This window comes from Choloepus didactylus, chromosome 4 (genome assembly GCF_015220235.1).
Source record: "Choloepus didactylus isolate mChoDid1 chromosome 4, mChoDid1.pri, whole genome shotgun sequence".
In the NCBI taxonomy this organism is placed as follows: Eukaryota; Metazoa; Chordata; class Mammalia; order Pilosa; family Megalonychidae; genus Choloepus; species Choloepus didactylus.
The window spans coordinates 149262079-149274136 of NC_051310.1; positions in this window are offsets into that span (position 1 = coordinate 149262079).

Here is a 12058-nt window from a genome sequence, read left to right on the forward strand (position 1 = left end):
TTATCTATTTTTTCTTTCGTTGCTTCTGCTTTGGGTCTAAGGTCAAAGAAACTACTGCCTATCCCTGCATCTTAAAGATATTTCCCTACATTTTCTTCTAGGAGCTTTATGATACTGGGTCTTATATTTAGGTCTTTGATTCATTTTGAGTTAATTTTTGTGTAGGGTGTGAGTTAAGGGTCCTCTTTCATTGTTTCGGTTATGGGTATACAGTTCTTCCAACACCATTTATTGAAGATACTGTTCTGTCCCGGTTGAATGGAGTTGGGGACCTTGTCAAAAATCAATTGACCATAGATCTGAGGTTCTATTTCTGAATTCTCAATTTGATTCCATTGATCAATATGTCTACTTTTGTGCCAGTACCATGCTGTTTTGACCACTATAGCTTTATAATATGCTTTAATGTCAGGAAGCTTGAGTCCTCCCGCTTCATTCTTTTTCAAGATGTTTTTGGCTATTTGAGTTTCCTTACCCTTCCAAATAAAATTGATAATTAGCTTTTCCATTTCTGCAGAGTAGGCTGTTGGATTTTTATTGGTATCGCATTGAATTTGTAGGTCAATTTGGGAAGAATTGCTATTTTAAGAACTTTAGCCTTTCAATCCATGAACACAGAATATCTTCCCACTTATTTAGGTTTTCTTTGATTTCTTTTAGCAATGTATCGTAGTTTTCTGTGTACAGATCCCTTATATCCATCCTTGGTTAAGTTTATTCTTAGATATTTGAATCTTTTAGATGCTATTGTAAATGGAATTTTTAAATTGATTACCTCCTTGGATAACTCATTACTAGTGTATAGGAACACCACTGATTTTTGCATGTTAATTTTGTATTCTGCCACTTTGCTGAATTCATTTATTAGTTCATGTAGCTTTGTTATTGTTTTTTCAGGATTTTCTAAATATAGGATCAAGTCCTCTTCAAATAATGAAAGTTTTACATCTTCCTTTCCAGTTTGAATGCTTTTTATTTCTTTTTCTTTCCTAACTGCTCTGGCTAGAACTTCCAGCACAAGGGTGAATAACAGTGATGACAGTGGGCATCCTTATCTTGTTCCCTACCTTAGAGGGAAAGCTTTCAATCTCTCACTGTTGACTATGATGTTAGCTGTGGTGAGAGGCACATATATATGACATTTATCAAGTTGAGGAAGTTTCCCTCATTTCCTGTGTTTGAAAGTGTTTTTATCAAGAAAGGATTTTGAATTTTGTCAAATGCCTTTTCTGCATCAATTGAGATGGAGCATGTGGTTTTCCCTTTTGATTTGCTAATGTGGTGTATTACGTTAATTGATTTTCTTGTGTTGAACCACCCTTGCATACCTGGAATCAAGCCCACTTGGTAATTATGTTTAATTTTTTTAATATGCTGTTAGATTCTATTTGCAAGTATTTTGTTGGGGATTTTTGCATCATATTCATTAGAGAGACTTGTTTGTAGTTTTCTTGTATTATCTTTATCAGGCTTTGGTATTAGGGTGATGCTGGCCTCATAGAATGAGTTAGGTAGTGTTTCATCATCTTCAATGTTTGGGAAGTATTTGAGCAGGAATGGTATTAATTCTTTTTGGAATGCTGGGTAAAATTCTCATGTGAAGCCATCTGGTCCTGGGCTTTTCTTTGTAGGGTAAAAAGAAAATTTTTTCTCATCAATTCTTCTTTTTTTTTTTTTTTAATTAACATTTAATTTTTGTTTTTAAAATTAAATAATTTTAGATATACAGAAAAGTTGCAAAAATAGTACAGAGAGTTCCCAGATACCCCACACCCAACTTCCCCTATTGTATTTCCCCAACATTAGTAAGGTACATTTGTCACAACTGATGAACAAAAATGGATACAGTATTATTGATTAAAGTCCATATTCTATTCAGATTTCCTTAGTTTTTACCTAATGTTCTTTTTCTTTTCTGGGATCCCATCCAGGATACCACATTACATTTAGACACCGTGTCTTCCAGGCTCCTGGACTGTGAGAGTTTCTCAGACTTTCCTCATTTTTGATGACCTTAACAGTTTTGAGAAGTCAGATGTTTTGCAGAATGCTTCCCAATTTGGACTTTTCTGTTTTTCTCTCATGGCCAGACAGGGGTTACGAGTTTGGGGACAGAAGACCACAGAGGTAAAGTGCCATCTTCGTAGCACCATATCAAGGGAGTCTGCTATCAACATCTCATCAATTCTTGATGACTGCTTCAATCTCTTGTAATTGGTGTACTAAGGTCTTCTATTTCTTTTTGAGTCAGTGTAGGTTGTTAGTGTGTTTCTAGGAAGTGGTCCATTTCTTCTAGGTTCTCTAGTCTGTTGGCATACAGTTGTTCATAGTATCCTCTTATGATATTTTTTATTTTTTGGGGGTCCATGGTAATGACCCCCCTGTCATTTCCGATTTCATTTTTTTGCTTCATTTCTCTTTTTGTTTTTGTTGGTCCAGCTAAGGGCTTGTCAATTTTATTGATCTTCTCAAAGACTCAACTTTTGGTTTTATTGATTTTCTCTATTGTTTTCTTATTCTCCATTTCATTTATTTCCACTCTAATCTTTGTTATTTCTTTCCTTCTGCTTGCTTGGGGATTAGTTTGCTGTTCTTTCTGTAATTTCTCCAAGTGTTCAGTTAGGTCTTTGAATTTACCTCTTTTTTCCTTTTTAATGTAGGCATTTAGGGCTATCAATTTCCCTCTCACTACTACCTTCACTGCATCCCATATATTTTGATATGTTGTATTCTTGTTTTCAAGATAGTTATTGATTTCTCTTGCAATTCTTTGGCCCACTGATTATTTAAGAGCGTGTTGTTTAACCTCCATATATTTGTGAATTTTCCAGTTCTCTGGCTGTTATTGACTTCCATCTTTATTCCATTATGACCAGAGAAAGTGCTTTGTGTAATTTCAATCTTTTAAAATTTATTAAGACCTGTTTTGTGCCACAGCATGTGGTTTATCCTGGAGAATGTCCCATGAGTGCTTGAAAAGAATGTATATCCTGTTTTGGGGTACAGTGTTTTATACATGTCTGTTAGATCTAGTACATTTATCATATTATTTAGGTTTTCTGTTTTCTTATTGATCTTCTGTTTAGATGTTCTATCTACTGAAGACAGTGGTATGTTGAAATCTCCCACTATTATTGTAGAGATGTCTATTACTTCCTTCAGTTTTGCCAGTATTTGCTTCATGTACTTTGGGGCACCTTGACTAGGTGCATAAATATTTATGATTATTATTTCTTCTTTGTCAATTGTCCCTTTTTCTAATATAAAATGTCCTTGTCTCTTATAACATTTTTGAATTTTTTGTTTGATACCCCAGGTTTTTTTTTTTTTTTTTTGTTTACTGTTTGTGTGGAATATCTTTTTCCATGCTTTTACTTTTAACCTATTTGCATCTTTGGATCTAAAATGAGTCTCTTGTACATAGCATACAGATGGATCATATTGTTTTTAGCCATTCTGCCAACCTGTGTCTTTTGGTTGGGGTGTTTAATTCATTAACATTCAATGTTATTATTGTAAAGGCAGTACTTCAACCGTTTTATCTTTTGGCTTTTATTTGTCAGATCTATTTTTTTCTCTCTTTTTACCCCTTTAGTTACCCTTAGTAGTATTTTTCATTTCTGTACCCTTCTCCAGGCCCCTATCTTCTGTCTTTTCTTTTCAGCTGGTAGAATTCCCTTTCGTAGTTCTTGTGGGGCAGATTTCTTGTTCATGAACTCCCTCAGCTTCTGTTTATCTGTGAATATTTAAAACTCTCTCATTTTTGAAGGACAGCTTTACTGGATAGAGAATTCTTGTCTGGCAATTTTTCTCTTTCACTATCTTAAATATATTATACCACTGACTTCTTGCCTTCATGGCGCCTGATGAAAAATCAGCACTTAGTCTTATGTGGCTTCCCTTGCATGTAGTGAATAGCTTTTCCCTTGCTGCTTTCAGAATTCTCTTTCTCTTTGATATTTGACAGTCTGATTATTATGTGACTTAGAATGGGTGTATTTGGATTTATTCCATTTGGAATATGTTGGACTTCTTGGATTTGCATATTTATGTATTTATAAGGGTTGTGAAATTTTCAGCCATTCTTTCCTCAAATATTCTTCCTGGCCCTTTTCCTTCTCTTCTCCTCTGGGATAACCATGATGAATATGTTTGCATGCTTCATGTTGTCATTTATTTCCCTGAGGCCCAGCTCAAAATTTTCCATTCTTTTCTCCATTGCTTCTTTTGTCTGTTCCAATTCAGTTGCTCTGCCTTCTAGCTCTCTGATCCTTTCTACTTCCTCTTCAAATCTGTTGTTATGTGTTCTAGGATATTTTAATGTCATCTATGGTGACTTTCATTTCCATAATGTCTGTTATTTTTCTATGTATACTTTCAAATTTTTCTTTATGATCTCCTAGTGTCTTCTTAATATCCTTTGTTTCTATGCATATTTTCATCATTTCTTTGGATTGATTAAATAGATTTATTTGAAAATCTCTGATTAGTTCTTCCAAAATTCTGTCTCCTCTGACTTTTTAATTTGTTCCTTCAACAGGGCAATATCTTCTTGTGTTATGGTATGCCTTGTGACTTTTTTTGCTGATATCTGGTCATCTGATTATCTTGATGGGTCTATTCTGAAGCTCAGTTTCTCTCTTTTGTCTAAGATTTAGTTGTTGCCTGTGTTTGTATTAGAACACTGCCTTGATAGTTGGATTGTCAGTATATCCCAGCTCAAACAGGGTTGGGTACCTATCTGTTGGGTGTAGATCAGCCTTAATAGGCCTGAGATGGGGTCTGGAGGGGCTCCAAAAAGCCCTGCAGCATTCCCCTGAACTTTCTGGCCTGCCCTACAGATGGGGCTCTTTGGTTTCTTATTTGTCCTCAGAAGCTGTTAACTGGTGGAGCCCAGCAGTATCTGACCAGGCAGAGCCAAAACTGTGGGGTTCCTGTGCCTTCACTTTGCCAGCCAATATCTGGCTCAGTGCTTGGCTGTGTCCCCCACCTCTCCTGTACTTATGGCAGAGGACTCTCACAGTCACAGGCCCCAGTCTATAGCCAACCACCAGGCAAGGATCAGGCCTCCTGCTGCTGCTTCCCTCAGGGGTGGGAGATAGCACCAGGACCCACAGCTGGAATTACACTTTCTGCCGATATTTTCTCAGTCCCTTCATCCCTCACTGACCTGGGCCATGAAATGTCCTCTCCTGTCTCTCAGGTCCCCAAACAATTGATTTAGACAGTTTCTGTCTGGCTGTTTTTGTGAAAGAAATTGATTCTTCTGTTCCTTCCCCAGTCCTCCATTTTGGAAGTGCCTCCTTGGTGCCCTGTTTGTATTCTGCACTCCCTGCCATGGGTCTCTGTGGAACTGGGTCTCTGTGTCTGGATATAGATGGGGATCTGTGTTATTTCTGTGGGAGATTTTATAGTCTGTTTCCCCAGTGGGAGGTGGGAAGAATCCCAGCTTTTGCCTCTAGGCACTTCATAAGCTGTGTGGGATCAAGTGAAGGGGAGGGACGAGAACTGGCTAGCCTGGGACAGAAGTTTCCTGCTTGATATTTTTCTCTTTCTTTGATTCAGCATTTGTGGGATCTTTCTCTTGTCTTTACCTTCATCCAGAGTTCTGAACAAGTGAGATTTGTCCTTTTTTTCACTGAATCTCTGGGGAGAGGTTTTCAGTAGATGTCTTACATTGTCATGTTAATGATGTCCTGCATTATTTTTTAATGTATTTTAGAAATGATATAGCAAGTAAAATAGAGGTGCAATGAAATAATGGAAGAAATAACAGATTTAAAATGTTTTTATTACTCAGATGGAAGAGTTAAAGACTAAGGAGCAAATCAAGAAACTTTTAAGCAGAATTTTTTTCAGTTGTTCTCTTGCTGTACTTTAACACAAATTAAACAATAAGTTCATGTTACAAAAATGGAGAGCTAATTATACGGCATATAAAGATACCTTCTTGATCTGGTTTTCAAAACATGTGAATAGCTAATTGGATGTTTTAGAGACCTACTTTTCTGGAATGGAAATCTGGCTATATGATCCACAGATAGCCCTTGCAACTTGGGGATTTTTATATCTTGCCTTGTTAGTAACCATGGGTAAAATATGCATTGAGGAGGAGTTTCTTAGAACACAATTCTAAATCAAGGGAAAAGATCTCTTCATTATTTTAGCTTATGGAGAGCTCATAAATGTTTTGGAAAATAGAACCAACCATTTATTTAAGAAATAAGTGAACAAAAAAGAAGTTATTTCCCACCAAGGAATTTATTGGATTTCTCCAAAAGTCCTTTCAGTTTTCTTGATTTCTTGCAAAATGGTACTGCTAGGTTGGGCTGAATAAAACAAGGAAGATTAGACCTTCCTTCTTTTTTGGTATGATTTATAATCATTCTTTATGAAATGTCTTGCCATATTATAATAGATGTTTAGAAGCTGATTGAAAGAGTATAAGTAACAAATGCCAAGACAAAATCCAAAATCATTTACTATTTAAAGGAATACAACAAAACCCAACAATCAATTAAGTGAAATTCACAATGACTGCCAGCAAAGCAGAAATTATCAGGCATACAAAAAAGCAGGAAAAATAAAATCCCCAGAGGAAAAAAATCCATAAATAGAAATAGACTTAGAAATGACACAAATGATGGAACTAGCAGAAAAGAATGCTTAAACTGCTGTTGTAAATATGCCCTGTATGATCAAGAAGGTAGAGGAGAATGTGAGCATGATGAGAGTAGAAATGGAAGATACAAAAATGATCTATATAGAATAGCAAGAGATGCAATGACCAATCTCTGAAATGAAAGATATTGTGGATGGGATTGATAGACACTACAGAAGACATGTTTAGTGAATTTAAAGACACCACAATAGAAAGTATTGAAAATGAAGTACATTGTAAAATTATTGTACTGTATGAAGTAGTATGAAATTATTTGAAGGTAAACTGTGATAAGTTCAAAATAGAAAAACAGAATAGAGCATCAGTGATCCATGGAACAATGTCAAGCTGTCTAACTTATGCAGTAAGTTAGAGTACTGGGGTAGGAAGGGCAAAAATATTGGAAGAAATGATAGCCCAAAATTTCTAAAATTGATGGGAATTATAAACTAACAGATGCAAGAATCTCAGTCAAATTAGAAGCAGAATAAATATAAAGTAAAGCTTGCCAACTCACATCATAATCAAATTGCTGAAAGCCAGTAATGAAGAGAAAAAGGTAAAATCAGCCCAGATAAAAAGGACACATTGCATACAGAATGAGAGCAGATGACTTTTCATCAGAAACTATGCAATCCAGAAACAAATGAAGAGATATCTTTAAAGATTTGGAAAGAAAAAACACCATCAGCTTAGAATCCTTTATCCATGCAAAATCTCTTTCATAATTGAAGGTGAAATAAAGACTTTTTTAGACAACAAAAACTGAGATTTCATCTAATGCACACCTGAACCACAAGCAATGTTAAAGTAGTTCACATAAAAAGAAAATGACACTAAATGGAAATTTGGATTATTTAAGGTAATGAGGAGTCCTGTAAATGGTAAATATATAGGTAAATATAAGATTTCCTCCCCATAATTTAAAAATCTGTTGAAAAGGCTATGTAAAGTGAAAATAGTAACAGTGTATGGTGGGTTAATAACATATACACAAATAAAATGTATGACAACAAGAGCATAAAGGACAGGATGGAGGAAATGGAAGTATAACATTGTAAAGTTATTGTACTGTATGAAGCAGTATGAAATTATTTGAAGGTAAACTGTGATAAGTTAAAAATATGTATTTTAAACCTTATAGTAATATTATAGTAATTAAAAATAAACAAAAAAACAAATCAGGTAAGCGAATTCTTTGTAATAAATCTCTCAATATGTGTATCTCTTAATGGTTCAGCTTCTCTGGCTGAATTCTGACTGATATACCAGTACATGCACGTAATGCCAAAATAGGAAAAGAAGAGAAAAGTGGACTTCTGTGTTTTTAAGTCACCATGGATTGTGAATATTTGTTGTTGAATTGGGTTTATTGTGCAATGACACCATAGCTTTTCCAAGAAGATACAGTATGCATTGACATTACCAGGCTTAAGCACTCACATGAGTGCAAATATAGTGAATTCCAAGAAGAACAAGAGGAAGAACATTTGATTACTAGATGACAGTAACACACAAGTTTTATTTGGGCAGTGCTTGAACAGGTTGCCTGGGAGGGGCAATCCCTTTGGCAGATCTTCCAGTTTCCAGAGGCTGTGGTGCAGGGGACCACCTGGAATAGGAAGTGAGGCTAGAGAAACTCCAGGGAAGAGGAGAATCTGGAGAGAGGATTTACTTGTCTATGTGCTGTTGCAGAGTCAAAACTCTGGGGAATCTCTGAGTCAGAGAGCTCCAAGGGGCAGAAGTGGCTTGGAGTCTTAAAACTATAATGTTCTGATTTTTCTATGACTAGCATATTTTGGGTGCAGTTTTGGAGTATGAAAACACTTGAGTTCTAAATGGCTATGAATTGATTTGGGCTCCTTTTAAAGCAATTGGATGTGTAAGAATTTGAGTGTGGTGCTGGTGGGCTTTTTGGGCTAAGGAACCCAGGCTGCTGTGAAGAAGTAAACAATCTAGGGTCAGTACACAAGGACCATCTTTGGCCCATTTATATAAAAGAAAAACTAGAAACTTTAAAATGGAATATCTCATCACAGCAGAATTTCTTCTCAAAGATTAAAAAAAAAAAAAAGAAAAAAAAAGAAAAAGAAAATGAACTTACAACCAAAGTAAAGTTTCCAAGTGGCTAATTTGTTAATCAAGGAAAGATATTTACCAACGGTGAGTCAATCAAATCATATTAGATTGCAGCAGCCAAAGAAATGTGTCCAGAAAAAGTAAAATTGCTTCACTACTACTAGCCTTTCAGCAAGAACAGTTGCTTGAAGATTTAAAGACATTGTGAACAACAAATAGTTGTTCTTAATGGACCAAGAGTCCATTTAAAGCAAGGCAAATTATTTCAAGTGTTTTCCTCTGCCTCTTGATGAGCTGACAGATGTTACCAATACTGCCCACTTGTCATTTTTTTTTTTTGAGGAGTCAATGCCAAGTTTGAAGTGGCAGAAAAACTGGCTCTGAATAGTCTGTGTGAAACAACTATAGGTGCAACTATTTTAAAAGATGTTGAGACACAGCACCTAGAGCAGCTACTCAAAGAACTAAAGATGAACAATGAGACCATAGTACGGAATACAAAGGAAATCAAGAAGACCCTAGAAGAGCATAAAGAAGACATTGCAAGACTAAATAAAAAAATAGATGATCTTATGGAAATTAAAGAAACTGTTGACCACATTAAAAAGATTCTGGACACTCATAGTACAAGACTAGAGGAAGTTGAACAACGAATCAGTGACCTGGAAGATGACAGAATGGAAAATGAAAGCATAAAAGAAAGAATGGGGAAAAAAATTGAAAAAATCGAAACGGACCTCAGGTATATGATAGATAATATAAAAGTCCTAATATAAGACTCATTGGTGTTCCAGAAGGGGAAGAAAAGGGTAAAGGTCTAGGAAGAGTATTCAAAGAAATTGTTGGGGAAAACTTCCCAAATCTTCTAAACACCATAAATACACAAATCATAAATGCTCAGCGAACTCCAAATAGAATAAATTCAAATAAACCCACTCCGAGACATATTCTGATCACACTGTCAAACACAGAAGAGAAGGAGCAAGTTCTGAAAGCAGCAAGAGAAAAGCAATTCACCACATACAAAGGAAACAGCATAAGACTAAGTAGTGACTACAAAGCAGCCACCATGGAGGCGAGAAGGCAGTGGCACGATGTATTTAAAATTCTGAGTGAGAAAAATTTCCAACCAAGAATACTTTATCCAGCAAAGCTCTCCTTCAAATTTGAGGGAGAGCTTCAATTTTTCACAGACAAACAAATGCTGAGAGAATTTGCTAACAAGAGACCTGCCCTACTGGAGATACTCAAGGGAGCCCTACAGACAGAGAAACAAAGAAAGGACAGAGAGACTTGGAGAAAGGTTCAGTACTAAAGAGATTCGGTATGTGTACAATAAAGGATATTAATAGAGAGAGGGGAAAAATATATATGACAAACATAAACCAAAGGATAAGATGGCTGATTCAAGAAATGCCTTCACGGTTATAACGTTGAATGTAAATGGATTAAACTCCCCAATTAAAAGATATAGATTCTCAGAATGGATCAAAAAAACTGAACCATCAATATGTTGCATACAAGAGACATATCTTAGACACAGGGACACAAAGAAATTGAAAGTAAAAGGATGGAAAAAAATATTCCATGCAAGCTACAGCCAAAAGAAAGCAGGTGTAGCAATATTAATCTCAGATAAAATAGACTTTAAATGCAAGGATGTTTTGAGAGACAAAGAAGGCCACTACATACTAATAAAAGGGGCAATTCAACAAGAAGAAATAACAATCATAAATGTCTATGCACCCAATCAAGGTGCCACAAAATACATGAGAGAAACACTGGCAAAACTAAAGGAAGCAATTGATGTTTCCACAATAATTGTGGGAGACTTCAACACATCACTCTCTCCTATAGATAGATCAACCAGACAGAAGACCAATAAGGAAATTGAAAACCTAAACAATCTGATAAATGAATTAGATTTAACAGACATATACAGGACATTACATCCCAAATCACCAGGATACACATACTTTTCTACTGCTCACGGAACTTTCTCCAGAATAGATCCTATGCTGGGACATAAAACAAGCCTCAATAAATTTAAAAAGATTGAAATTATTCAAAGCACATTCTCTGATCACAATGGAATACAATGAGAAGTCAATAACCATCAGAGACTGAGAAAATTCACAAATACCTGGAGGTTAAACAACACACTCCTAAACAATCAGTGGGTTAACGAAGAAATAGCAAGAGAAATTGCTAAGTATATAGAGACGAATGAAAATGAGAACACAACATACCAAAACCTATGGGATGCAGCAAAAGCAGTGCTAAGGGGGAAATTTATAGCACTAAATGCATATATTAAAAAGGAAGAAAGAACCAGAATCAAAGAACTAATGGATCAACTGAAGAAGCTACAAAATGAAGAGCAAACCAATCCTAAACCAAGTAGAAGAAAAGAAATAACAAGGATTAAAGCAGAAATAAATGACATAGAGAACAAAAAAACAATAGAGAGGATAAATATCACCAAAAGTTGGTTCTTTGAGAAGATCAACAAGATTGACAAGCCCCTAGCTAGACTGACAAAATCAAAAAGAGAGAAGACCCATATAAACAAAATAATGAATGAAAAAGGTGACATAACTGCAGATCCTGAAGAAATTAAAAAAATTATAAGAGGATACTATGAACAACTGTATGGCAACAAACTGGATAATGTAGAGGAAATGGACAATTTCCTGGAAACATATGAACAACCTAGACTGACCAGAGAAGAAATAGAAGACCTCAACCAACCCATCACAATCAAAGAGATCCAATCAGTCATCAAAAAGCTTCCCACAAATAAATGCCCAGGGCCAGATGGCTTCACAGGGGAATTCTACCAAACTTTCCAGAAAGAACTGACACCAATCTTACTCAAACTCTTTCAAAACATTGGAGAAAATGGAACACTACCTAACTCATTTTATGAAGCTAACATCAATCTAATACCAAAACCAGGCAAAGATGCTACAAAAAAGAAAAACTACCGGCCAATCTCCCTAATGAATATAGATGCAAAAATCCTCAACAAAATACTTGCAAATCAAATCCAAAGACACATTAAAAAAATCATACACCATGACCAAGTGGGGTTCATTCCAGGCATGCAAGGATGGTTCAACATAAGAAAATCAATCAATGTATTACAACACATTAAAAATTCAAAAGGGAAAAATCAAATGGTCATCTCAATAGATGCTGAAAAAGCATTTGACAAAATCCAACATCCCTTTTTGATAAAAACACTTCAAAAGGCAGGAATTGAAGGAAACTTCCTCAACATGATAAAGAGCATATATGAAAAACCCACAGCCAGCA